This window comes from Ursus americanus, chromosome 37 (genome assembly GCF_024610735.1).
Source record: "Ursus americanus isolate L20-20 chromosome 37, mUrsAme1.1.p, whole genome shotgun sequence".
NCBI lineage: Eukaryota > Metazoa > Chordata > Mammalia > Carnivora > Ursidae > Ursus > Ursus americanus.
The window spans coordinates 1,076,906-1,102,566 of record NC_142163.1 but is presented as its reverse complement, the minus strand read 5'-3'; positions in this window follow the sequence as shown (position 1 = coordinate 1,102,566).

Sequence of the window (25,661 nt, the reverse complement as noted above, 5' to 3'; positions counted from 1 at the left end):
GTGTGTGTGTGTGTGTGTTGCGGGAAACCATTTGTATGCCTGTAAGAAAAAGTCGATGGGTGTTTGTGTGTGTTTCTTCTGTATGTTTTTTTCGGGACCACGTTTGTGAATATGTTAGGTCAGTTCCAAGTGTTGATGGCTCTGCTGGAGACCCAGTGTGAGTGCTGTGTTGTGAGTGTGACAGTGTGTGTGTGTGTGTCTGTGTGTGTTTCGAAACCACACTGTGTATGCCTTTACGAAAAACTCGATGGGTGTTTGGTTGTGTTTCTTGTGTATGTGTGTGTCGGGACCACGTTTGTGTGTATATAAGGGTAGTTCCAAGTCATTCTGAGAGTTGTGTTGTGAGTGTGATAGTTTATGTGTGTGTTTATGTGTTTGTGGTAAACCATTATGCATGCCTGTAAATAAAGTCGATGGGTGTTTTTGTGTGTTTCTTGTGTATGTGTGTGTTCGGACCTCGTTTTTGAGTATGTTAGGGAATTCCAAATGTTGATGTCTATGCCGGGGACCCAGTGTGAGTGCAGTGTTGTGAGTGTGATTGTGTGTGTGTGTGTGTGTGTGTCTTTGAAGGAAACCATTTTGTATGCCTGTAAGAAAAAGTCGATGGGTGTTTCTGTGTGTTTCTTGTGTATGTGTGTGTTGGGTCCTCGTTTTTGAGTATGTTAGGGAATTCCAAATGCTGATGTCTATGCCGAGGACCCAGTGTGAGTGCTGTGTTGTGAGTTGATAGTGTGTGTGTGTGTGTGTGTGTGTGTGTGTTTGCGGGAAACCATTTTGTATGCCTGTAAGAAAAAGTCGATGGGTGTTTCTGTGTGTTTCTTGTGTATGTGTGTCTCGGGACAACGTTTTTGGGTATGTCAGGGCAGTTCCAAGTGGTGATGGCTCTGCAAGGAACAGTGTGAGTGCTGTGTTGTGAGTGTGACAGTGTGTGTGTGTGTGTTTGGGGGAACCCCATTGTGTCTGCCTGTAAGAAAATGTCAATGGGTGTTTGAGTGTGTTTCTTGTGTATGTGTGTTTGGGACCACGTATGTGAGTGTGTCAGGGCAGTTCCAAGTGTTCATGGCTCTGCTGGAGATCCAGTGTGAGTGCTGTGTTGTGAGGGTGACATTGTGTGTGTGTGTGTGAGTGTGTGTTGCTGGAAACCATTTGTATGCCTGTAAGAAAAAGTCGATGGGTGTTTGTGTGTGTTTCTTCTGTATGTGTGTTTCGGGACCACGTTTGTGAATATGTTAGGTCAGTTCCAAGTGTTGATGGCTCTGCTGGAGACCCAGTGTGAGTGCTGTGTTGTGAGTGTGACAGTGTGTGTGTGTGAGTCTGTGTGTGTTTCGAAACCCCACTGTGTATGCCTTTACGAAAAAGTCGATGGGTGTTTGGTTCTGTTTCTTGCGTATGTGTGTGTCGGGACTACTTTTTTGAGTTTTAGGGCAGTTCGAAGTGTTGATGGTTATGCCGGAGACCCAATGTGAGTGCAGTGTTGTGAGTGTGATTGTGTGTGTGTGTGTGTGTCTTTGAAGGAAACCATTTTGTATGCCTGTAAGAAAAAGTCGATGGGTGTTTCTGTGTGTTTCTTGTGTATGTGTGTCTCGGGACAACGTTTTTGGGTATGTCAGGGCAGGTCCAAGTGGTGATGGCTCTGTAAGGAACAGTGTGAGTGCTGTGTTGTGAGTGTGACAGTGTGTGTGTGTGTGTTTGGGGGAACCCCACTGTGTCTGCCTGTAAGAAAATGTCAATGGGTGTTTGAGTGTGTTTCTTGTGTATGTGTGTTTGGGACCACGTATGTGAGTAAGTCAGGGCAGTTCCAAGTGTTCATGGCTCTGCTGGAGATCCAGTGTGAGTGCTGTGTTGTGAGGGTGACATTGTGTGTGTGTGTGCGTGTGTGTATGTGTTCCTTGAAACTATTTGTATGTCTGTAAGAAAAAGTCGATGGGTGTTTGGTTGTGTTTCTTGTGCATGTGTGTTTCGGGACTACGTTTGTGTGTATATAAGGGTAGTTCCAAGTCATTCTGAGAGTTGTGTTGTGAGTGTGATAGTTTATGTGTGTGTTTATGTGTTTGTGGTAAACCATTATGCATGCCTGTAAATAAAGTCGAAGGGTGTTTTTGTGTGTTTCTTGTGTATGTGTGTGTTGGGACCTCGTTTTTGAGTATGTTAGGGAATTCCAAATGTTGATGTCTATGCCGGGGACCCAGTGTGAGTGCAGTGTTGTGAGTGTGATTGTGTGTGTGTGTGTGTGTGTCTTTGAAGGAAACCATTTTGTATGCCTGTAAGAAAAAGTCGATGGGTGTTTCTGTGTGTTTCTTGTGTATGTGTGTCTCGGGACAACGTTTTTGGGTATGTCAGGGCAGTTCCAAGTGGTGATGGCTCTGCAAGGAACAGTGTGAGTGCTGTGTTGTGAGTGTGACAGTGTGTGTGTGTGTGTTTGGGGGAACCCCACTGTGTCTGCCTGTAAGAAAATGTCAATGGGTGTTTGAGTGTGTTTCTTCTGTATGTGTGTTTGGGACCACGTATGTGAGTGTGTCAGGGCAGTTCCAAGTGTTCATGGCTCTGCTGGAGATCCAGTGTGAGTGCTGTGTTGTGAGGGTGACATTGTGTGTGTGTGTGTGTGTGTGTTGCGGGAAACCATTTGTATGCCTGTAAGAAAATGTCGAGGGGTGTTTGTGTGTTTTTCTTCTGTATGTGTGTTTCGGGACCACGTTTGTGAATATGTTAGGTCAGTTCCAAGTGTTGATGGCTCTGCTGGAGACCCAGTGTGAGTGCTGTGTTGTGAGTGTGACAGTGTGTGTGTGTGTGTCTGTGTGTGTTTCGAAACCCCACTGTGTATGCCTTTACGAAAAAGTCGATGGGTGTTTGGTTGTGTTTCTTGCGTATGTGTGTGTCGGGACTACGTTTTTGAGTTTTAGGGCAGTTCGAAGTGTTGATGGTTATGCCGGAGACCCAATGTGAGTGCTGTGTTGAGAGTGTGACAGTTTGTGTGTGTGTGTGTGTTTCAGGGAAACCATTGTGTATGACTGTAAGAAAAAGTCGATGGATGTTTGTGTGTTACTTGTATATGTGTGTGTCGGGCCACGTTGGAGAGTATATTAGGGCAGTTCCAAGTGTTGAGGGTTCTGCAGGAGACCCAGTGTGAGTGCTGTGTTGTGAGTGTCATAGTGTGTGTGTGTGTGTCTGTGTGTGTGTTTTGGGAACACCACTGTCTCTGCCTGTAAGAAAAGTCGATGGGTGTTTGTGTGTGTTTCTGTGTATGTGTGTGTCGGGACCACGTATTTGGGTATATCAGGGTAGGTCCAAGTGTTCATGGCTCTGCTGGAGATCTAGTGTGAGTGCTGTGTTGTGAGGGTGACATTGTGTGTGTGTGTGCGTGTGTGTATGTGTTCCTTGAAACTATTTGTATGTCGGTAAGAAAAATTCGATGGGTGTTTGGTTGTGTTTCTTGTGTATGTGTGTGTCGGGACCACGTTTGTGTGTATATAAGGGTAGTTCCAAGTCATTCTGAGAGTTGTGTTGTGAGTGTGATAGTTTATGTGTGTGTTTATGTGTTTGTGGTAAACCATTATGCATGCCTGTAAATAAAGACGATGGGTGTTTTTCTGTGTTTCTTGTGTATGTGTGTGTTGGGACCTCGTTTTTGAGTATATTAGGGAATTCCAAATGCTGATGTCTATGCCAGGGACCCAGTGTGAGTGCTCTGTTGTGAGTGTGATAGTGTGTGTGTGTGTGTGTTTGCGGGAAACCATTTTGTATGCCTGTAAGAAAAAGTCGATGGGTGTTTCTGTGTGTTTCTTGTGTATGTGTGTCTCGGGACAACGTTTTTGGGTATGTCAGGGCAGTTCCAAGTGGTGATAGCTCTGCAAGGAACAGTGTGAGTGCTGTGTTGTGAGTGTCACAGTGTGTGTGTGTGTGTGTGTGTTTGGGGGAACCCCACTGTGTCTGCCTGTAAGAAAATGTCAATGGATGTTTGTGTGTGTTTCTTGTGTGTGTGTGTTTGGGACCACGCATGTGAGTGTGTCAGGGCAGTTCCAAGTGTTCATGGCTCTGCTGGAGATCCAGTGTGAGTGCTGTGTTGTGAGGGGGACATTGTGTGTGTGTGTGTGTGTGTGTTGCGGGAAACCATTTGTATGCCTGTAAGAAAAAGTCGATGGGTGTTTGTGTGTGTTTCTTCTGTATGTTTTTTTCGGGACCACGTTTGTGAATATGTTAGGTCAGTTCCAAGTGTTGATGGCTCTGCTGGAGACCCAGTGTGAGTGCTGTGTTGTGAGTGTGACAGTGTGTGTGTGTGTGTCTGTGTGTGTTTCGAAACCCCACTGTGTATGCCTTTACGAAAAAGTCGATGGGTGTTTGGTTGTGTTTCTTGCGTATGTGTGTGTCGGGACTACGTTTTTGAGTTTTAGGGCAGTTCGAAGTGTTGATGGTTATGCCGGAGACCCAATGTGAGTGCTGTGTTGAGAGTGTGACAGTTTGTGTGTGTGTGTGTGTTTCAGGGAAACCATTGTGTATGACTGTAAGAAAAAGTCGATGGATGTTTGTGTGTTACTTGTATATGTGTGTGTCGGGCCACATTTGAGAGTATGTTAGGGCAGTTTCAAGTGTTGAGGGTTCTGCGGGAGACCCAGTGTGAGTGCTGTGTTGTGAGTGTCATAGTGTGTGTGTGTGTGTCTGTGTGTGTGTGTTTTGGGCACACCACTGTGTCTGCCTGTAAGAAAAATCGATGGGTGTTTGTGTGTGTTTCTGTGTATGTGTGTGTCTGGACCACGTATTTGGGTATGTCAGGGCAGGTCCAAGTGTTCATGGCTCTGCTTGAGATCCAGTGTGAGTGCTGTGTTGTGAGGGTGACATTGTGTGTGTGTGTGCGTGTGTGTATGTGTTCCTTGAAATTATTTGTATGTCTGTAAGAAAAAGTCGATGGGTGTTTGGTTGTGTTTCTTGTGTATGTGTGTGTCGGGACCACGTTTGTGTGTATATAAGGGTAGTTCCAAGTCATTCTGAGAGTTGTGTTGTGAGTGTGATAGTTTATGTGTGTGTTTATGTGTTTGTGGTAAACCATTATGCATGCCTGTAAATAAAGTCAATGGGTATTTTTCTGTGTTTCTTGTGTATGTGTGTGTTTGGACCTCGTTTTTGAGTATGTTAGGGAATTCCAAATGCTGATGTCTATGCCAGGGACCCAGTGTGAGTGCTCTATTGTGAGTGTGAGAGTGTGTGTGTGTGTGTGTGTGTGTGTGTGTGTTTGCGGGAAACCATTTTGTATGCCTGTAAGAAAAAGTCGATGGGTGTTTCTGTGTGTTTCTTGTGTATGTGTGTCTCAGGACAACGTTTTTGGGTATGTCAGGGCAGTTCCAAGTGGTGATGGCTCTGCAAGGAACAGTGTGAGTGCTGTGTTGTGAGTGTGACAGTGTGTGCGTGTGTGTGTCTGTGTGTTTGGGGGAACCCCACTGTGTCTGCCTGTAAGAAAATGTCAATGGGTGTTTGTGTGTGTTTCTTGTGTATGTGTGCTTGGGACCACGTATGTGAGTGTGTCAGGGCAGTTCCAAGTGTTCATGGCTCTGCTGGAGATCCAGTGTGAGTGCTGTGTTGTGAGGGTGACATTGTGTGTGTGTGTGTGTGTGTGTTGCGGGAAACCATTTGTATGCCTGTAAGAAAAAGTCGATGGGTGTTTGTGTGTGTTTCTTCTGTATGTGTGTTTCGGGACCACGTTTGTGAATATGGTAGGTCAGTTCCAAGTGTTGATGGCTCTGCTGGAGACCCAGTGTGAGTGCTGTGTTGTGAGTGTGACAGTGTGTGTGTGTGTGTCTGTGTGTGTTTCGAAACCCCACTGTGTATGCCTTTACGAAAAAGTCGATGGGTGTTTGGTTGTGTTTCTTGCGTATGTGTGTGTCGGGACTACGTTTTTGAGTTTTAGGGCAGTTCGAAGTGTTGATGGTTATGCCGGAGACCCAATGTGAGTGCTCTGTTGAGCGTGTGACAGTTTGTGTGTGTGTGTCTGTGTGCGTGTTTCAGGGAAACCATTGTGTATGAGTGTAAGAAAAAGTCGATGGATGTTTGTGTGTTACTTGTATATGTGTGTGTCGGGCCACGTTGGAGAGTATATTAGGGCAGTTCCAAGTGTTGAGGGTTCTGCAGGAGACCCAGTGTGAGTGCTGTGTTGTGAGTGTCATAGTGTGTGTGTGTGTGTCTGTGTGTGTGTGTTTTGGGAACACCACTGTCTCTGCCTGTAAGAAAAGTCGATGGGTGTTTGTGTGTGTTTCTGTGTATGTGTGTGTCGGGACCACGTATTTGGGTATATCAGGGTAGGTCCAAGTGTTCATGGCTCTGCTGGAGATCTAGTGTGAGTGCTGTGTTGTGAGGGTGACATTGTGTGTGTGTGTGCGTGTGTGTATGTGTTCCTTGAAACTATTTGTATGTCTGTAAGAAAAATTCGATGGGTGTTTGGTTGTGTTTCTTGTGTATGTGTGTGTCGGGACCACGTTTGTGTGTATATAAGGGTAGTTCCAAGTCATTCTGAGAGTTGTGTTGTGAGTGTGATAGTTTATGTGTGTGTTTATGTGTTTGTGGTAAACCATTATGCATGCCTGTAAATAAAGACGATGGGTGTTTTTCTGTGTTTCTTGTGTATGTGTGTGTTGGGACCTCGTTTTTGAGTATATTAGGGAATTCCAAATGCTGATGTCTATGCCAGGGACCCAGTGTGAGTGCTCTGTTGTGAGTGTGATAGTGTGTGTGTGTGTGTGTGTTTGCGGGAAACCATTTTGTATGCCTGTAAGAAAAAGTCGATGGGTGTTTCTGTGTGTTTCTTGTGTATGTGTGTCTCGGGACAACGTTTTTGGGTATGTCAGGGCAGTTCCAAGTGGTGATAGCTCTGCAAGGAACAGTGTGAGTGCTGTGTTGTGAGTGTCACAGTGTGTGTGTGTGTGTGTGTGTGTGTTTGGGGGAACCCCACTGTGTCTGCCTGTAAGAAAATGTCAATGGATGTTTGTGTGTGTTTCTTGTGTGTGTGTGTTTGGGACCACGTATGTGAGTGTGTCAGGGCAGTTCCAAGTGTTCATGGCTCTGCTGGAGATCCAGTGTGAGTGCTGTGTTGTGAGGGGGACATTGTGTGTGTGTGTGTGTGTGTGTGTTGCGGGAAACCATTTGTATGCCTGTAAGAAAAAGTCGATGGGTGTTTGTGTGTGTTTCTTCTGTATGTTTTTTTCGGGACCACGTTTGTGAATATGTTAGGTCAGTTCCAAGTGTTGATGGCTCTGCTGGAGACCCAGTGTGAGTGCTGTGTTGTGAGTGTGACAGTGTGTGTGTGTGTGTCTGTGTGTGTTTCGAAACCCCACTGTGTATGCCTTTACGAAAAAGTCGATGGGTGTTTGGTTGTGTTTCTTGCGTATGTGTGTGTCGGGACTACGTTTTTGAGTTTTAGGGCAGTTTGAAGTGTTGATGGTTATGCCGGAGACCCAATGTGAGTGCTGTGTTGAGAGTGTGACAGTTTGTGTGTGTGTGCCTGTGTGTGTGTTTCAGGGAAACCATTGTGTATGACTGTAAGAAATAGTCGATGGATGTTTGTGTGTTACTTTTATAGGTGTGTGTCGTACCACGTTTGAGAGTACGTTAGGGCAGTTCCAATTGTTGAGGGTTCTGCAGGAGACCCAGTGTGAGTGCTGTGTTGTGAGTGTCATAGTGTGTGTGTGTGTGTCTGTGTGTGTGTGTTTTGGGAACACCACTGTGTCTGCCTGTAAGAAAAGTCGATGGGTGTTTGTGTGTGTTTCTGTGTATGTGTGTGTCGGGACCACGTGTTTGGGTATGTCAGGGCAGGTCCAAGTGTTCATGGCTCTGCTGGAGATCCAGTGTGAGTGCTGTGTTGTGAGGGTGACATTGTGTGTGTGTGTGTGCGTGTGTGTATGTGTTCCTTGAAACTATTTGTATGTCTGTAAGAAAAATTCGATGGGTGTTTGGTTGTGTTTCTTGTGTATGTGTGTGTCGGGACCACGTTTGTGTGTATATAAGGGTAGTTCCAAGTCATTCTGAGAGTTGTGTTGTGAGTGTGATAGTTTATGTGTGTGTTTATGTGTTTGTGGTAAACCATTATGCATGCCTGTAAATAAAGTCGATGGGTATTTTTCTGTGTTTCTTGTGTATGTGTGTGTTGGGACCTCGTTTTTGAGTATGTTAGGGAATTCCAAATGCTGATGTCTATGCCAGGAACCCAGTGTGAGTGCTCTATTGTGAGTGTGAGAGTGTGTGTGTGTGTGTGTGTGTGTTTGCGGGAAACCATTTTGTATGCCTGTAAGAAAAAGTCGATGGGTGTTTCTGTGTGTTTCTTGTGTATGTGTGTCTCGGGACAACGTTTTTGGGTATGTCAGGGCAGTTCCAAATGGTGATGGCTCTGCAAGTAACAGTGTGAGTGCAGTGTTGTGAGTGTGACAGTGTGTGTGTGTGTGTGTGTTTGGGGGAACCCCACTGTGTCTGCCTGTAAGAAAATGTCAATGGGTGTTTGTGTGTGTTTCTTGTGTATGTGTGTTTGGGACCACGTATGTGAGTGTGTCAGGGCAGTTCCAAGTGTTCATGGCTCTGCTGGAGATCCAGTGTGAGTGCTGTGTTGTGAGGGTGACATTGTGTGTGTGTGTGTGTGTGTGTGTGTTGCTGGAAACCTTTTGTATGCCTGTAAGAAAAAGTCGATGGGTGTTTGTGTGTGTTTCTTCTGTATGTGTGTTTCGGGACCACGTTTGTGAATATGTTAGGTCAGTTCCAAGTGTTGATGGCTCTGCTGGAGACCCACTGTGAGTGCTGTGCTGTGAGTGTGACAGTGTGTGTGTGTGTGTCTGTGTGTGTTTCGAAACCCCACTGTGTATGCCTTTACGAAAAAGTCGATGGGTGTTTGGTTGTGTTTCTTGCGTATGTGTGTGTCGGGACTACGTTTTTGAGTTTTAGGGCAGTTCGAAGTGTTGATGGTTATGCCGGAGACCCAATGTGAGTGCTGTGTTGAGAGTGTGACAGTTTGTGTGTGTGTGTCTTTGTGCATGTTTCAGGGAACCCATTGTGTATGACTGTAAGAAAAAGTCGATGGATGTTTGTGTGTTACTTTTATATGTGTGTGTCGGGCCACGTTGGAGAGTATGTTAGGGCAGTTCCAAGTGTTGAGGGTTCTGCAGGAGACCCAGTATGAGTGCTGTGTTGTGAGTGTCATAGTGTGTGTGTGTGTCTGTGTGTGTGTGTTTTGGGAACACCACTGTCTCTGCCTGTAAGAAAAGTCGATGGGTGTTTGTGTGTGTTTCTGTGTATGTGTGTGTCGGGACCACGTATTTGGGTATGTCAGGGCAGGTCCAAGTGTTCATGGCTCTGCTGGAGATCCAGTGTGAGTGCTGTGTTGTGAGGGTGACATTGTGTGTGTGTGTGCGTGTGTGTATGTGTTCCTTGAAACTATTTGTATGTCTGTAAGAAAAAGTCGATGGGTGTTTGGTTGTGTTTCTTGTGTATGTATGTGTCGGGACCACGTTTGTGTGTATATAAGGGTAGTTCCAAGTCATTCTGAGAGTTGTGTTGTGAGTGTGATAGTTTATGTGTGTGTTTACGTGTTTGTGGTAAACCATTATGCATGCCTGTAAATAAAGTCGATGGGTGTTTTTCTGTGTTTCCTGTGTATGTGTGTGTTGGGACCTCGTTTTTGAGTATGTTAGGGAATTCCAAATGTTGATGTCTATGCCGGGGACCCAGTGTGAGTGCAGTGTTGTGAGTGTGATTGTGTGTGTGTGTGTGTGTCTTTGAAGGAAACCATTTTGTATGCCTGTAAGAAAAAGTCGATGGGTGTTTCTGTGTGTTTCTTGTGTATGTGTGTCTCGGGACAACGTTTTTGGGTATGTCAGGGCAGTTCCAAGTGGTGATGGCTCTGCAAGGAACAGTGTGAGTGCTGTGTTGTGAGTGTGACAGTGTGTGTGTGTGTGTTTGGGGGAACCCCACTGTGTCTGCCTGTAAGAAAATGTCAATGGGTGTTTGAGTGTGTTTCTTCTGTATGTGTGTTTGGGACCACGTATGTGAGTGTGTCAGGGCAGTTCCAAGTGTTCATGGCTCTGCTGGAGATCCAGTGTGAGTGCTGTGTTGTGAGGGTGACATTGTGTGTGTGTGTGTGTGTGTGTTGCGGGAAACCATTTGTATGCCTGTAAGAAAATGTCGAGGGGTGTTTGTGTGTTTTTCTTCTGTATGTGTGTTTCGGGACCACGTTTGTGAATATGTTAGGTCAGTTCCAAGTGTTGATGGCTCTGCTGGAGACCCAGTGTGAGTGCTGTGTTGTGAGTGTGACAGTGTGTGTGTGTGTGTCTGTGTGTGTTTCGAAACCCCACTGTGTATGCCTTTACGAAAAAGTCGATGGGTGTTTGGTTGTGTTTCTTGCGTATGTGTGTGTCGGGACTACGTTTTTGAGTTTTAGGGCAGTTCGAAGTGTTGATGGTTATGCCGGAGACCCAATGTGAGTGCTGTGTTGAGAGTGTGACAGTTTGTGTGTGTGTGTGTGTGTTTCAGGGAAACCATTGTGTATGACTGTAAGAAAAAGTCGATGGATGTTTGTGTGTTACTTGTATATGTGTGTGTCGGGCCACATTTGAGAGTATGTTAGGGCAGTTTAAAGTGTTGAGGGTTCTGCGGGAGACCCAGTGTGAGTGCTGTGTTGTGAGTGTCATAGTGTGTGTGTGTGTGTCTGTGTGTGTGTGTTTTGGGCACACCACTGTGTCTGCCTGTAAGAAAAATCGATGGGTGTTTGTGTGTGTTTCTGTGTATGTGTGTGTCTGGACCACGTATTTGGGTATGTCAGGGCAGGTCCAAGTGTTCATGGCTCTGCTGGAGATCCAGTGTGAGTGCTGTGTTGTGAGGGTGACATTGTGTGTGTGTGTGCGTGTGTGTATGTGTTCCTTGAAATTATTTGTATGTCTGTAAGAAAAAGTCGATGGGTGTTTGGTTGTGTTTCTTGTGTATGTGTGTGTCGGGACCACGTTTGTGTGTATATAAGGGTAGTTCCAAGTCATTCTGATAGTTGTGTTGTGAGTGTGATAGTTTATGTGTGTGTTTATGTGTTTGTGGTAAACCATTATGCATGCCTGTAAATAAAGTCAATGGGTATTTTTCTGTGTTTCTTGTGTATGTGTGTGTTGGGACCTCGTTTTTGAGTATGTTAGGGAATTCCAAATGCTGATGTCTATGCCAGGGACCCAGTGTGAGTGCTCTGTTGTGAGTGTGATAGTGTGTGTGTGTGTGTGTGTTTGCGGGAAACCATTTTGTATGCCTGTAAGAAAAAGTCGATGGGTGTTTCTGTGTGTTTCTTGTGTATGTGTGTCTCGGGACAACGTTTTTGATTATGTCAGGGCAGTTCCAAGTGGTGATAGCTCTGCAAGGAACAGTGTGAGTGCTGTGTTGTGAGTGTCACAGTGTGTGTGTGTGTGTGTGTGTGTGTTTGGGGGAACCCCACTGTGTCTGCCTGTAAGAAAATGTCAATGGATGTTTGTGTGTGTTTCTTGTGTGTGTGTGTTTGGGACCACGCATGTGAGTGTGTCAGGGCAGTTCCAAGTGTTCATGGCTCTGCTGGAGATCCAGTGTGAGTGCTGTGTTGTGAGGGGGACATTGTGTGTGTGTGTGTGTGTGTGTGTTGCGGGAAACCATTTGTATGCCTGTAAGAAAAAGTCGATGGGTGTTTGTGTGTGTTTCTTCTGTATGTTTTTTTCGGGACCACGTTTGTGAATATGTTAGGTCAGTTCCAAGTGTTGATGGCTCTGCTGGAGACCCAGTGTGAGTGCTGTGTTGTGAGTGTGACAGTGTGTGTGTGTGTGTCTGTGTGTGTTTCGAAACCCACTGTGTATGCCTTTACGAAAAAGTCGATGGGTGTTTGGTTGCGTTTCTTGTGTATGTGTGTGTCGGGACCACGTTTGTGTGTATATAAGGGTAGTTCCAAGTCATTCTGAGAGTTGTGTTGTGAGTGTGATAGTTTATGTGTGTGTTTATGTGTTTGTGGTAAACCATTATGCATGCCTGTAAATAAAGTCGATGGGTGTTTTTGTGTGTTTCTTGTGTATGTGTGTGTTCGGACCTCGTTTTTGAGTATGTTAGGGAATTCCAAATGTTGATGTCTATGCCGGGGACTCAGTGTGAGTGCAGTGTTGTGAGTGTGATTGTGTGTGTGTGTGTGTGTGTGTCTTTGAAGGAAACCATTTTGTATGCCTGTAAGAAAAAGTCGATGGGTGTTTCTGTGTGTTTCTTGTGTATGTGTGTGTTGGGTCCTCGTTTTTGAGTATGTTAGGGAATTCCAAATGCTGATGTCTATGCCGGGGACCCAGTGTGAGTGCTGTGTTGTGAGTTGATAGTGTGTGTGTGTGTGTGTGTGTGTGTGTGTTTGCGGGAAACCATTTTGTATGCCTGTAAGAAAAAGTCGATGGGTGTTTCTGTGTGTTTCTTGTGTATGTGTGTCTCGGGACAACGTTTTTGGGTATGTCAGGGCAGTTCCAAGTGGTGATGGCTCTGCAAGGAACAGTGTGAGTGCTGTGTTGTGAGTGTGACAGTGTGTGTGTGTGTGTTTGGGGGAACCCCATTGTGTCTGCCTGTAAGAAAATGTCAATGGGTGTTTGAGTGTGTTTCTTGTGTATGTGTGTTTGGGACCACGTATGTGAGTGTGTCAGGGCAGTTCCAAGTGTTCATGGCTCTGCTGGAGATCCAGTGTGAGTGCTGTGTTGTGAGGGTGACATTGTGTGTGTGTGTGTGTGTGTGTGTTGCTGGAAACCATTTGTATGCCTGTAAGAAAAAGTCGATGGGTGTTTGTGTGTGTTTCTTCTGTATGTGTGTTTCGGGACCACGTTTGTGAATATGTTAGGTCAGTTCCAAGTGTTGATGGCTCTGCTGGAGACCCAGTGTGAGTGCTGTGTTGTGAGTGTGACAGTGTGTGTGTGTGAGTCTGTGTGTGTTTCGAAACCCCATGTGTATGCCTTTACGAAAAAGTCGATGGGTGTTTGGTTCTGTTTCTTGCGTATGTGTGTGTCGGGACTACTTTTTTGAGTTTTAGGGCAGTTCGAAGTGTTGATGGTTATGCCGGAGACCCAATGTGAGTGCAGTGTTGTGAGTGTGATTGTGTGTGTGTGTGTCTTTGAAGGAAACCATTTTGTATGCCTGTAAGAAAAAGTCGATGGGTGTTTCTGTGTGTTTCTTGTGTATGTGTGTCTCGGGACAACGTTTTTGGGTATGTCAGGGCAGGTCCAAGTGGTGATGGCTCTGTAAGGAACAGTGTGAGTGCTGTGTTGTGAGTGTGACAGTGTGTGTGTGTGTGTTTGGGGGAACCCCACTGTGTCTGCCTGTAAGAAAATGTCAATGGGTGTTTGAGTGTGTTTCTTGTGTATGTGTGTTTGGGACCACGTATGTGAGTAAGTCAGGGCAGTTCCAAGTGTTCATGGCTCTGCTGGAGATCCAGTGTGAGTGCTGTGTTGTGAGGGTGACATTGTGTGTGTGTGTGTGTGTGTGTGTTGCTGGAAACCATTTGTATGCCTGTAAGAAAAAGTCGATGGGTGTTTGTGTGTGTTTCTTCTGTATGTGTGTTTCGGGACCACGTTTGTGAATATGTTAGGTCAGTTCCAAGTGTTGATGGCTCTGCTGGAGACCCAGTGTGAGTGCTGTGTTGTGAGTGTGACAGTGTGTGTGTGTGAGTCTGTGTGTGTTTCGAAACCCCACTGTGTATGCCTTTACGAAAAAGTCGATGGGTGTTTGGTTCTGTTTCTTGCGTATGTGTGTGTCGGGACTACTTTTTTGAGTTTTAGGGCAGTTCGAAGTGTTGATGGTTATGCCGGAGACCCAATGTGAGTGCAGTGTTGTGAGTGTGATTGTGTGTGTGTGTGTCTTTGAAGGAAACCATTTTGTATGCCTGTAAGAAAATGTCAATGGGTGTTTGAGTGTGTTTCTTGTGTATGTGTGTTTGGGACCACGTATGTGAGTAAGTCAGGGCAGTTCCAAGTGTTCATGGCTCTGCTGGAGATCCAGTGTGAGTGCTGTGTTGTGAGGGTGACATTGTGTGTGTGTGTGCGTGTGTGTATGTGTTCCTTGAAACTATTTGTATGTCTGTAAGAAAAAGTCGATGGGTGTTTGGTTGTGTTTCTTGTGCATGTGTGTTTCGGGACTACGTTTGTGTGTATATAAGGGTAGTTCCAAGTCATTCTGAGAGTTGTGTTGTGAGTGTGATAGTTTATGTGTGTGTTTATGTGTTTGTGGTAAACCATTATGCATGCCTGTAAATAAAGTCGAAGGGTGTTTTTGTGTGTTTCTTGTGTATGTGTGTGTTGGGACCTCGTTTTTGAGTATGTTAGGGAATTCCAAATGTTGATGTCTATGCCGGGGACCCAGTGTGAGTGCAGTGTTGTGAGTGTGATTGTGTGTGTGTGTGTGTGTCTTTGAAGGAAACCATTTTGTATGCCTGTAAGAAAAAGTCGATGGGTGTTTCTGTGTGTTTCTTGTGTATGTGTGTCTCGGGACAACGTTTTTGGGTATGTCAGGGCAGTTCCAAGTGGTGATGGCTCTGCAAGGAACAGTGTGAGTGCTGTGTTGTGAGTGTGACAGTGTGTGTGTGTGTGTTTGGGGGAACCCCACTGTGTCTGCCTGTAAGAAAATGTCAATGGGTGTTTGAGTGTGTTTCTTCTGTATGTGTGTTTGGGACCACGTATGTGAGTGTGTCAGGGCAGTTCCAAGTGTTCATGGCTCTGCTGGAGATCCAGTGTGAGTGCTGTGTTGTGAGGGTGACATTGTGTGTGTGTGTGTGTGTGTTGCGGGAAACCATTTGTATGCCTGTAAGAAAATGTCGAGGGGTGTTTGTGTGTTTTTCTTCTGTATGTGTGTTTCGGGACCACGTTTGTGAATATGTTAGGTCAGTTCCAAGTGTTGATGGCTCTGCTGGAGACCCAGTGTGAGTGCTGTGTTGTGAGTGTGACAGTGTGTGTGTGTGTGTCTGTGTGTGTTTCGAAACCCCACTGTGTATGCCTTTACGAAAAAGTCGATGGGTGTTTGGTTGTGTTTCTTGCGTATGTGTGTGTCGGGACTACGTTTTTGAGTTTTAGGGCAGTTCGAAGTGTTGATGGTTATGCCGGAGACCCAATGTGAGTGCTGTGTTGAGAGTGTGACAGTTTGTGTGTGTGTGTGTGTTTCAGGGAAACCATTGTGTATGACTGTAAGAAAAAGTCGATGGATGTTTGTGTGTTACTTGTATATGTGTGTGTCGGGCCACATTTGAGAGTATGTTAGGGCAGTTTCAAGTGTTGAGGGTTCTGCGGGAGACCCAGTGTGAGTGCTGTGTTGTGAGTGTCATAGTGTGTGTGTGTGTGTCTGTGTGTGTGTGTTTTGGGCACACCACTGTGTCTGCCTGTAAGAAAAATCGATGGGTGTTTGTGTGTGTTTCTGTGTATGTGTGTGTCTGGACCACGTATTTGGGTATGTCAGGGCAGGTCCAAGTGTTCATGGCTCTGCTGGAGATCCAGTGTGAGTGCTGTGTTGTGAGGGTGACATTGTGTGTGTGTGTGCGTGTGTGTATGTGTTCCTTGAAATTATTTGTATGTCTGTAAGAAAAAGTCGATGGGTGTTTGGTTGTGTTTCTTGTGTATGTGTGTGTCGGGACCACGTTTGTGTGTATATAAGGGTAGTTCCAAGTCATTCTGAGAGTTGTGTTGTGAGTGTGATAGTTTATGTGTGTGTTTATGTGTTTGTGGTAAACCATTATGCATGCCTGTAAATAAAGTCAATGGGTATTTTTCTGTGTTTCTTGTGTATGTGTGTGTTGGGACCTCGTTTTTGAGTATGTTAGGGAATTCCAAATGCTGATGTCTATGCCAGGGACCCAGTGTGAGTGCTCTATTGTGAGTGTGAGAGTGTGTGTGTGTGTGTGTGTGTGTGTGTGTGTTTGCGGGAAACCATTTTGTATGCCTGTAAGAAAAAGTCGATGGGTGTTTCTGTGTGTTTCTTGTGTATGTGTGTCTCAGGACAACGTTTTTGGGTATGTCAGGGCAGTTCCAAGTGGTGATGGCTCTGCAAGGAACAGTGTGAGTGCTGTGTTGTGAGTGTGACAGTGTGTGCGTGTGTGTGTCTGTGTGTTTGGGGGAACCCCACTGTGTCTGCCTGTAAGAAAATGTCAATGGGTGTTTGTGTGTGTTTCTTGTGTATGTGTGCTTGGGACCAGGTATGTGAGTGTGTCAGGGCAGTTTCAAGTGTTCATGGCTCTGCTGGAGATCCAGTGTGAGTGCTGTGTTGTGAGGGGGACATTGTGTGTGTGTGTGTGTGTGTGTGTGTTGCGGGAAACCATTTGTATGCCTGTAAGAAAAAGTCGATGGGTGTTTGTGTGTGTTTCTTCTGTATGTTTTTTTCGGGACCACGTTTGTGAATATGGTAGGTCAGTTCCAAGTGTTGATGGCTCTGCTGGAGACCCAGTGTGAGTGCTGTGTTGTGAGTGTGACAGTGTGTGTGTGTGTGTCTGTGTGTGTTTCGAAACCCCACTGTGTATGCCTTTACGAAAAAGTCGATGGGTGTTTGGTTGTGTTTCTTGCGTATGTGTGTGTCGGGACTACGTTTTTGAGTTTTAGGGCAGTTCGAAGTGTTGATGGTTATGCCGGAGACCCAATGTGAGTGCTGTGTTGAGAGTGTGACAGTTTGTGTGTGTGTGCCTGTGTGTGTGTTTCAGGGAAACCATTGTGTATGACTGTAAGAAATAGTCGATGGATGTTTGTGTGTTACTTGTATATGTGTGTGTCGGGCCACATTTGAGAGTATGTTAGGGCAGTTTCAAGTGTTGAGGGTTCTGCGGGAGACCCAGTGTGAGTGCTGTGTTGTGAGTGTCATAGTGTGTGTGTGTGTGTCTGTGTGTGTGTGTTTTGGGCACACCACTGTGTCTGCCTGTAAGAAAAATCGATGGGTGTTTGTGTGTGTTTCTGTGTATGTGTGTGTCTGGACCACGTATTTGGGTATGTCAGGGCAGGTCCAAGTGTTCATGGCTCTGCTGGAGATCCAGTGTGAGTGCTGTGTTGTGAGGGTGACATTGTGTGTGTGTGTGCGTGTGTGTATGTGTTCCTTGAAATTATTTGTATGTCTGTAAGAAAAAGTCGATGGGTGTTTGGTTGTGTTTCTTGTGTATGTGTGTGTCGGGACCACGTTTGTGTGTATATAAGGGTAGTTCCAAGTCATTCTGAGAGTTGTGTTGTGAGTGTGATAGTTTATGTGTGTGTTTATGTGTTTGTGGTAAACCATTATGCATGCCTGTAAATAAAGTCAATGGGTATTTTTCTGTGTTTCTTGTGTATGTGTGTGTTGGGACCTCGTTTTTGAGTATGTTAGGGAATTCCAAATGCTGATGTCTATGCCAGGGACCCAGTGTGAGTGCTCTATTGTGAGTGTGAGAGTGTGTGTGTGTGTGTGTGTGTGTGTTTGCGGGAAACCATTTTGTATGCCTGTAAGAAAAAGTCGATGGGTGTTTCTGTGTGTTTCTTGTGTATGTGTGTCTCAGGACAACGTTTTTGGGTATGTCAGGGCAGTTCCAAGTGGTGATGGCTCTGCAAGGAACAGTGTGAGTGCTGTGTTGTGAGTGTGACAGTGTGTGCGTGTGTGTGTCTGTGTGTTTGGGGGAACCCCACTGTGTCTGCCTGTAAGAAAATGTCAATGGGTGTTTGTGTGTGTTTCTTGTGTATGTGTGCTTGGGACCACGTATGTGAGTGTGTCAGGGCAGTTCCAAGTGTTCATGGCTCTGCTGGAGATCCAGTGTGAGTGCTGTGTTGTGAGGGTGACATTGTGTGTGTGTGTGTGTGTGTGTTGCTGGAAACCATTTGTATGCCTGTAAGAAAAAGTCGATGGGTGTTTGTGTGTGTTTCTTCTGTATGTGTGTTTCGGGACCACGTTTGTGAATATGGTAGGTCAGTTCCAAGTGTTGATGGCTCTGCTGGAGACCCAGTGTGAGTGCTGTGTTGTGAGTGTGACAGTGTGTGTGTGTGTGTCTGTGTGTGTTTCGAAACCCCACTGTGTATGCCTTTACGAAAAAGTCGATGGGTGTTTGGTTGTGTTTCTTGCGTATGTGTGTGTCGGGACTACGTTTTTGAGTTTTAGGGCAGTTCGAAGTGTTGATGGTTATGCCGGAGACCCAATGTGAGTGCTCTGTTGAGAGTGTGACAGTTTGTGTGTGTGTGTCTGTGTGCGTGTTTCAGGGAAACCATTGTGTATGACTGTAAGAAAAAGTCGATGGATGTTTGTGTGTTACTTGTATATGTGTGTGTCGGGCCACGTTGGAGAGTATATTAGGGCAGTTCCAAGTGTTGAGGGTTCTGCAGGAGACCCAGTGTGAGTGCTGTGTTGTGAGTGTCATAGTGTGTGTGTGTGTGTCTGTGTGTGTGTGTTTTGGGAACACCACTGTCTCTGCCTGTAAGAAAAGTCGATGGGTGTTTGTGTGTGTTTCTGTGTATGTGTGTGTCGGGACCACGTATTTGGGTATATCAGGGTAGGTCCAAGTGTTCATGGCTCTGCTGGAGATCTAGTGTGAGTGCTGTGTTGTGAGGGTGACATTGTGTGTGTGTGTGCGTGTGTGTATGTGTTCCTTGAAACTATTTGTATGTCTGTAAGAAAAATTCGATGGGTGTTTGGTTGTGTTTCTTGTGTATGTGTGTGTCGGGACCACGTTTGTGTGTATATAAGGGTAGTTCCAAGTCATTCTGAGAGTTGTGTTGTGAGTGTGATAGTTTATGTGTGTGTTTATGTGTTTGTGGTAAACCATTATGCATGCCTGTAAATAAAGACGATGGGTGTTTTTCTGTGTTTCTTGTGTATGTGTGTGTTGGGACCTCGTTTTTGAGTATATTAGGGAATTCCAAATGCTGATGTCTATGCCAGGGACCCAGTGTGAGTGCTCTGTTGTGAGTGTGATAGTGTGTGTGTGTGTGTGTGTTTGCGGGAAACCATTTTGTATGCCTGTAAGAAAAAGTCGATGGGTGTTTCTGTGTGTTTCTTGTGTATGTGTGTCTCGGGACAACGTTTTTGGGTATGTCAGGGCAGTTCCAAGTGGTGATGGCTCTGCAAGGAACAGTGTGAGTGCTGTGTTGTGAGTGTCACAGTGTGTGTGTGTGTGTGTGTGTGTGTGTTTGGGGGAACCCCACTGTGTCTGCCTGTAAGAAAATGTCAATGGATGTTTGTGTGTGTTTCTTGTGTGTGTGTGTTTGGGACCACGTATGTGAGTGTGTCAGGGCAGTTCCAAGTGTTCATGGCTCTGCTGGAGATCCAGTGTGAGTGCTGTGTTGTGAGGGGGACATTGTGTGTGTGTGTGTGTGTGTGTGTTGCGGGAAACCATTTGTATGCCTGTAAGAAAAAGTCGATGGGTGTTTGTGTGTGTTTCTTCTGTATGTTTTTTTCGGGACCACGTTTGTGAATATGTTAGGTCAGTTCCAAGTGTTGATGGCTCTGCTGGAGACCCAGTGTGAGTGCTGTGTTGTGAGTGTGACAGTGTGTGTGTGTGTGTCTGTGTGTGTTTCGAAACCCCACTGTGTATGCCTTTACGAAAAAGTCGATGGGTGTTTGGTTGTGTTTCTTGCGTATGTGTGTGTCGGGACTACGTTTTTGAGTTTTAGGGCAGTTTGAAGTGTTGATGGTTATGCCGGAGACCCAATGTGAGTGCTGTGTTGAGAGTGTGACAGTTTGTGTGTGTGTGCCTGTGTGTGTGTTTCAGGGAAACCATTGTGTATGACTGTAAGAAATAGTCGATGGATGTTTGTGTGTTACTTTTATAGGTGTGTGTCGGGCCACGTTGGAGAGTATGTTAGGGCAGTTCCAAGTGTTGAGGGTTCTGCAGGAGACCCAGTATGAGTGCTGTGTTGTGAGTGTCATAGTGTGTGTGTGTGTCTGTGTGTGTGTGTTTTGGGAACACCACTGTCTCTGCCTGTAAGAAAAGTCGATGGGTGTTTGTGTGTGTTTCTGTGTATGTGTGTGTCGGGACCACATATTTGGGTATGTCAGGGCAGGTCCAAGTGTTCATGGCTCTGCTGGAGATCCAGTGTGAGTGCTGTGTTGTGAGGGTGACATTGTGTGTGTGTGTGCGTGTGTGTATGTGTTCCTTGAAACTATTTGTATGTCTGTAAGAAAAAGTCGATGGGTGTTTGGTTGTGTTTCTTGTGTATGTATGTGTCGGGACCACGTTTGTGTGTATATAAGGGTAGTTCCAAGTCATTCTGAGAGTTGTGTTGTGAGTGTGATAGTTTATGTGTGTGTTTACGTGTTTGTGGTAAACCATTATGCATGCCTGTAAATAAAGTCGATGGGTGTTTTTCTGTGTTTCCTGTGTATGTGTGTGTTGGGACCTCGTTTTTGAGTATGTTAGGGAATTCCAAATGTTGATGTCTATGCCGGGGACCCAGTGTGAGTGCAGTGTTGTGAGTGTGATTGTGTGTGTATGTGTGTGTCTTTGAAGGAAACCATTTTGTATGCCTGTAAGAAAAAGTCGATGGGTGTTTCTGTGTGTTTCTTGTGTATGTGTGTCTCGGGACAACGTTTTTGGGTATGTCAGGGCAGTTCCAAGTGGTGATGGCTCTGCAAGGAACAGTGTGAGTGCTGTGTTGTGAGTGTGACAGTGTGTGTGTGTGTGTTTGGGGGAACCCCACTGTGTCTGCCTGTAAGAAAATGTCAATGGGTGTTTGAGTGTGTTTCTTCTGTATGTGTGTTTGGGACCACGTATGTGAGTGTGTCAGGGCAGTTCCAAGTGTTCATGGCTCTGCTGGAGATCCAGTGTGAGTGCTGTGTTGTGAGGGTGACATTGTGTGTGTGTGTGTGTGTGTGTTGCGGGAAACCATTTGTATGCCTGTAAGAAAATGTCGAGGGGTGTTTGTGTGTTTTTCTTCTGTATGTGTGTTTCGGGACCACGTTTGTGAATATGTTAGGTCAGTTCCAAGTGTTGATGGCTCTGCTGGAGACCCAGTGTGAGTGCTGTGTTGTGAGTGTGACAGTGTGTGTGTGTGTGTCTGTGTGTGTTTCGAAACCCCACTGTGTATGCCTTTACGAAAAAGTCGATGGGTGTTTGGTTGTGTTTCTTGCGTATGTGTGTGTCGGGACTACGTTTTTGAGTTTTAGTGCAGTTCGAAGTGTTGATGGTTATGCCGGAGACCCAATGTGAGTGCTGTGTTGAGAGTGTGACAGTTTGTGTGTGTGTGTTTGTGTTTCAGGGAAACCATTGTTTATGACTGTAAGAAAAAGTCGATGGATGTTTGTGTGTTACTTGTATATGTGTGTGTCGGGCCACGTTGGAGAGTATATTAGGGCAGTTCCAAGTGTTGAGGGTTCTGCAGGAGACCCAGTGTGAGTGCTGTGTTGTGAGTGTCATAGTGTGTGTGTGTGTGTCTGTGTGTGTGTGTTTTGGGAACACCACTGTCTCTGCCTGTAAGAAAAGTCGATGGGTGTTTGTGTGTGTTTCTGTGTATGTGTGTGTCGGGACCACGTATTTGGGTATATCAGGGTAGGTCCAAGTGTTCATGGCTCTGCTGGAGATCTAGTGTGAGTGCTGTGTTGTGAGGGTGACATTGTGTGTGTGTGTGCGTGTGTGTATGTGTTCCTTGAAACTATTTGTATGTCTGTAAGAAAAATTCGATGGGTGTTTGGTTGTGTTTCTTGTGTATGTGTGTGTCGGGACCACGTTTGTGTGTATATAAGGGTAGTTCCAAGTCATTCTGAGAGTTGTGTTGTGAGTGTGATAGTTTATGTGTGTGTTTATGTGTTTGTGGTAAACCATTATGCATGCCTGTAAATAAAGACGATGGGTGTTTTTCTGTGTTTCTTGTGTATGTGTGTGTTGGGACCTCGTTTTTGAGTATAGTAGGGAATTCCAAATGCTGATGTCTATGCCAGGGACCCAGTGTGAGTGCTCTGTTGTGAGTGTGATAGTGTGTGTGTGTGTGTGTGTTTGCGGGAAACCATTTTGTATGCCTGTAAGAAAAAGTCGATGGGTGTTTCTGTGTGTTTCTTGTGTATGTGTGTCTCGGGACAACGTTTTTGGGTATGTCAGGGCAGTTCCAAGTGGTGATAGCTCTGCAAGGAACAGTGTGAGTGCTGTGTTGTGAGTGTCACAGTGTGTGTGTGTGTGTGTGTGTGTGTTTGGGGGAACCCCACTGTGTCTGCCTGTAAGAAAATGTCAATGGATGTTTGTGTGTGTTTCTTGTGTGTGTGTGTTTGGGACCACGTATGTGAGTGTGTCAGGGCAGTTCCAAGTGTTCATGGCTCTGCTGGAGATCCAGTGTGAGTGCTGTGTTGTGAGGGGGACATTGTGTGTGTGTGTGTGTGTGTGTGTTGCGGGAAACCATTTGTATGCCTGTAAGAAAAAGTCGATGGGTGTTTGTGTGTGTTTCTTCTGTATGTTTTTTTCGGGACCACGTTTGTGAATATGTTAGGTCAGTTCCAAGTGTTGATGGCTCTGCTGGAGACCCAGTGTGAGTGCTGTGTTGTGAGTGTGACAGTGTGTGTGTGTGTGTCTGTGTGTGTTTCGAAACCCCACTGTGTATGCCTTTACGAAAAAGTCGATGGGTGTTTGGTTGTGTTTCTTGTGTATGTGTGTGTCGGGACCACGTTTGTGTGTATATAAGGGTAGTTCCAAGTCATTCTGAGAGTTGTGTTGTGAGTGTGATAGTTTATGTGTGTGTTTATGTGTTTGTGGTAAACCATTATGCATGCCTGTAAATAAAGTCGATGGGTGTTTTTGTGTGTTTCTTGTGTATGTGTGTGTTCGGACCTCGTTTTTGAGTATGTTAGGGAATTCCAAATGTTGATGTCTATGCCGGGGACCCAGTGTGAGTGCAGTGTTGTGAGTGTGATTGTGTGTGTGTGTGTGTGTGTGTCTTTGAAGGAAACCATTTTGTATGCCTGTAAGAAAAAGTCGATGGGTGTTTCTGTGTGTTTCTTGTGTATGTGTGTGTTGGGTCCTCGTTTTTGAGTATGTTAGGGAATTCCAAATGCTGATGTCTATGCCGGGGACCCAGTGTGAGTGCTGTGTTGTGAGTTGATAGTGTGTGTGTGTGTGTGTGTGTGTGTGTGTGTTTGCGGGAAACCATTTTGTATGCCTGTAAGAAAAAGTCGATGGGTGTTTCTGTGTGTTTCTTGTGTATGTGTGTCTCGGGACAACGTTTTTGGGTATGTCAGGGCAGTTCCAAGTGGTGATGGCTCTGCAAGGAACAGTGTGAGTGCTGTGTTGTGAGTGTGACAGTGTGTGTGTGTGTGTTTGGGGGAACCCCATTGTGTCTGCCTGTAAGAAAATGTCAATGGGTGTTTGAGTGTGTTTCTTCTGTATGTGTGTTTGGGACCACGTATGTGAGTGTGTCAGGGCAGTTCCAAGTGTTCATGGCTCTGCTGGAGATCCAGTGTGAGTGCTGTGTTGTGAGGGTGACATTGTGTGTGTGTGTGTGTGTGTTGCTGGAAACCATTTGTATGCCTGTAAGAAAAAGTCGATGGGTGTTTGTGTGTGTTTCTTCTGTATGTGTGTTTCGGGACCACGTTTGTGAATATGTTAGGTCAGTTCCAAGTGTTGATGGCTCTGCTGGAGACCCAGTGTGAGTGCTGTGTTGTGAGTGTGACAGTGTGTGTGTGTGAGTCTGTGTGTGTTTCGAAACCCCACTGTGTATGCCTTTACGAAAAAGTCGATGGGTGTTTGGTTCTGTTTCTTGCGTATGTGTGTGTCGGGACTACTTTTTTGAGTTTTAGGGCAGTTCGAAGTGTTGATGGTTATGCCGGAGACCCAATGTGAGTGCAGTGTTGTGAGTGTGATTGTGTGTGTGTGTGTGTGTCTTTGAAGGAAACCATTTTGTATGCCTGTAAGAAAAAGTCGATGGGTGTTTCTGTGTGTTTCTTGTGTATGTGTGTCTCGGGACATCGTTTTTGGGTATGTCAGGGCAGGTCCAAGTGGTGATGGCTCTGTAAGGAACAGTGTGAGTGCTGTGTTGTGAGTGTGACAGTGTGTGTGTGTGTGTTTGGGGGAACCCCACTGTGTCTGCCTGTAAGAAAATGTCAATGGGTGTTTGAGTGTGTTTCTTGTGTATGTGTGTTTGGGACCACGTATGTGAGTAAGTCAGGGCAGTTCCAAGTGTTCATGGCTCTGCTGGAGATCCAGTGTGAGTGCTGTGTTGTGAGGGTGACATTGTGTGTGTGTGTGCGTGTGTGTATGTGTTCCTTGAAACTATTTGTATGTCTGTAAGAAAAAGTCGATGGGTGTTTGGTTGTGTTTCTTGTGCATGTGTGTTTCGGGACTACGTTTGTGTGTATATAAGGGTAGTTCCAAGTCATTCTGAGAGTTGTGTTGTGAGTGTGATAGTTTATGTGTGTGTTTATGTGTTTGTGGTAAACCATTATGCATGCCTGTAAATAAAGTCGAAGGGTGTTTTTGTGTGTTTCTTGTGTATGTGTGTGTTGGGACCTCGTTTTTGAGTATGTTAGGGAATTCCAAATGTTGATGTCTATGCCGGGGACCCAGTGTGAGTGCAGTGTTGTGAGTGTGATTGTGTGTGTGTGTGTGTGTGTCTTTGAAGGAAACCATTTTGTATGCCTGTAAGAAAAAGTCGATGGGTGTTTCTGTGTGTTTCTTGTGTATGTGTGTCTCGGGACAACGTTTTTGGGTATGTCAGGGCAGTTCCAAGTGGTGATGGCTCTGCAAGGAACAGTGTGAGTGCTGTGTTGTGAGTGTGACAGTGTGTGTGTGTGTGTTTGGGGGAACCCCACTGTGTCTGCCTGTAAGAAAATGTCAATGGGTGTTTGAGTGTGTTTCTTCTGTATGTGTGTTTGGGACCACGTATGTGAGTGTGTCAGGGCAGTTCCAAGTGTTCATGGCTCTGCTGGAGATCCAGTGTGAGTGCTGTGTTGTGAGGGTGACATTGTGTGTGTGTGTGTGTGTGTGTGTGTGTTGCGGGAAACCATTTGTATGCCTGTAAGAAAATGTCGAGGGGTGTTTGTGTGTTTTTCTTCTGTATGTGTGTTTCGGGACCACGTTTGTGAATATGTTAGGTCAGTTCCAAGTGTTGATGGCTCTGCTGGAGACCCAGTGTGAGTGCTGTGTTGTGAGTGTGACAGTGTGTGTGTGTGTGTCTGTGTGTGTTTCGAAACCCCACTGTGTATGCCTTTACGAAAAAGTCGATGGGTGTTTGGTTGTGTTTCTTGCGTATGTGTGTGTCGGGACTACGTTTTTGAGTTTTAGGGCAGTTCGAAGTGTTGATGGTTATGCCGGAGACCCAATGTGAGTGCTGTGTTGAGAGTGTGACAGTTTGTGTGTGTGTGTGTGTTTCAGGGAAACCATTGTGTATGACTGTAAGAAAAAGTCGATGGATGTTTGTGTGTTACTTGTATATGTGTGTGTCGGGCCACGTTGGAGAGTATATTAGAGCAGTTCCAAGTGTTGAGGGTTCTGCAGGAGACCCAGTGTGAGTGCTGTGTTGTGAGTGTCATAGTGTGTGTGTGTGTGTCTGTGTGTGTGTGTTTTGGGAACAGCACTGTCTCTGCTTGTAAGAAAAGTCGATGGGTGTTTGTGTGTGTTTCTGTGTATGTGTGTGTCGGGACCACGTATTTGGGTATATCAGGGTAGGTCCAAGTGTTCATGGCTCTGCTGGAGATCTAGTGTGAGTGCTGTGTTGTGAGGGTGACATTGTGTGTGTGTGTGCGTGTGTGTATGTGTTCCTTGAAACTATTTGTATGTC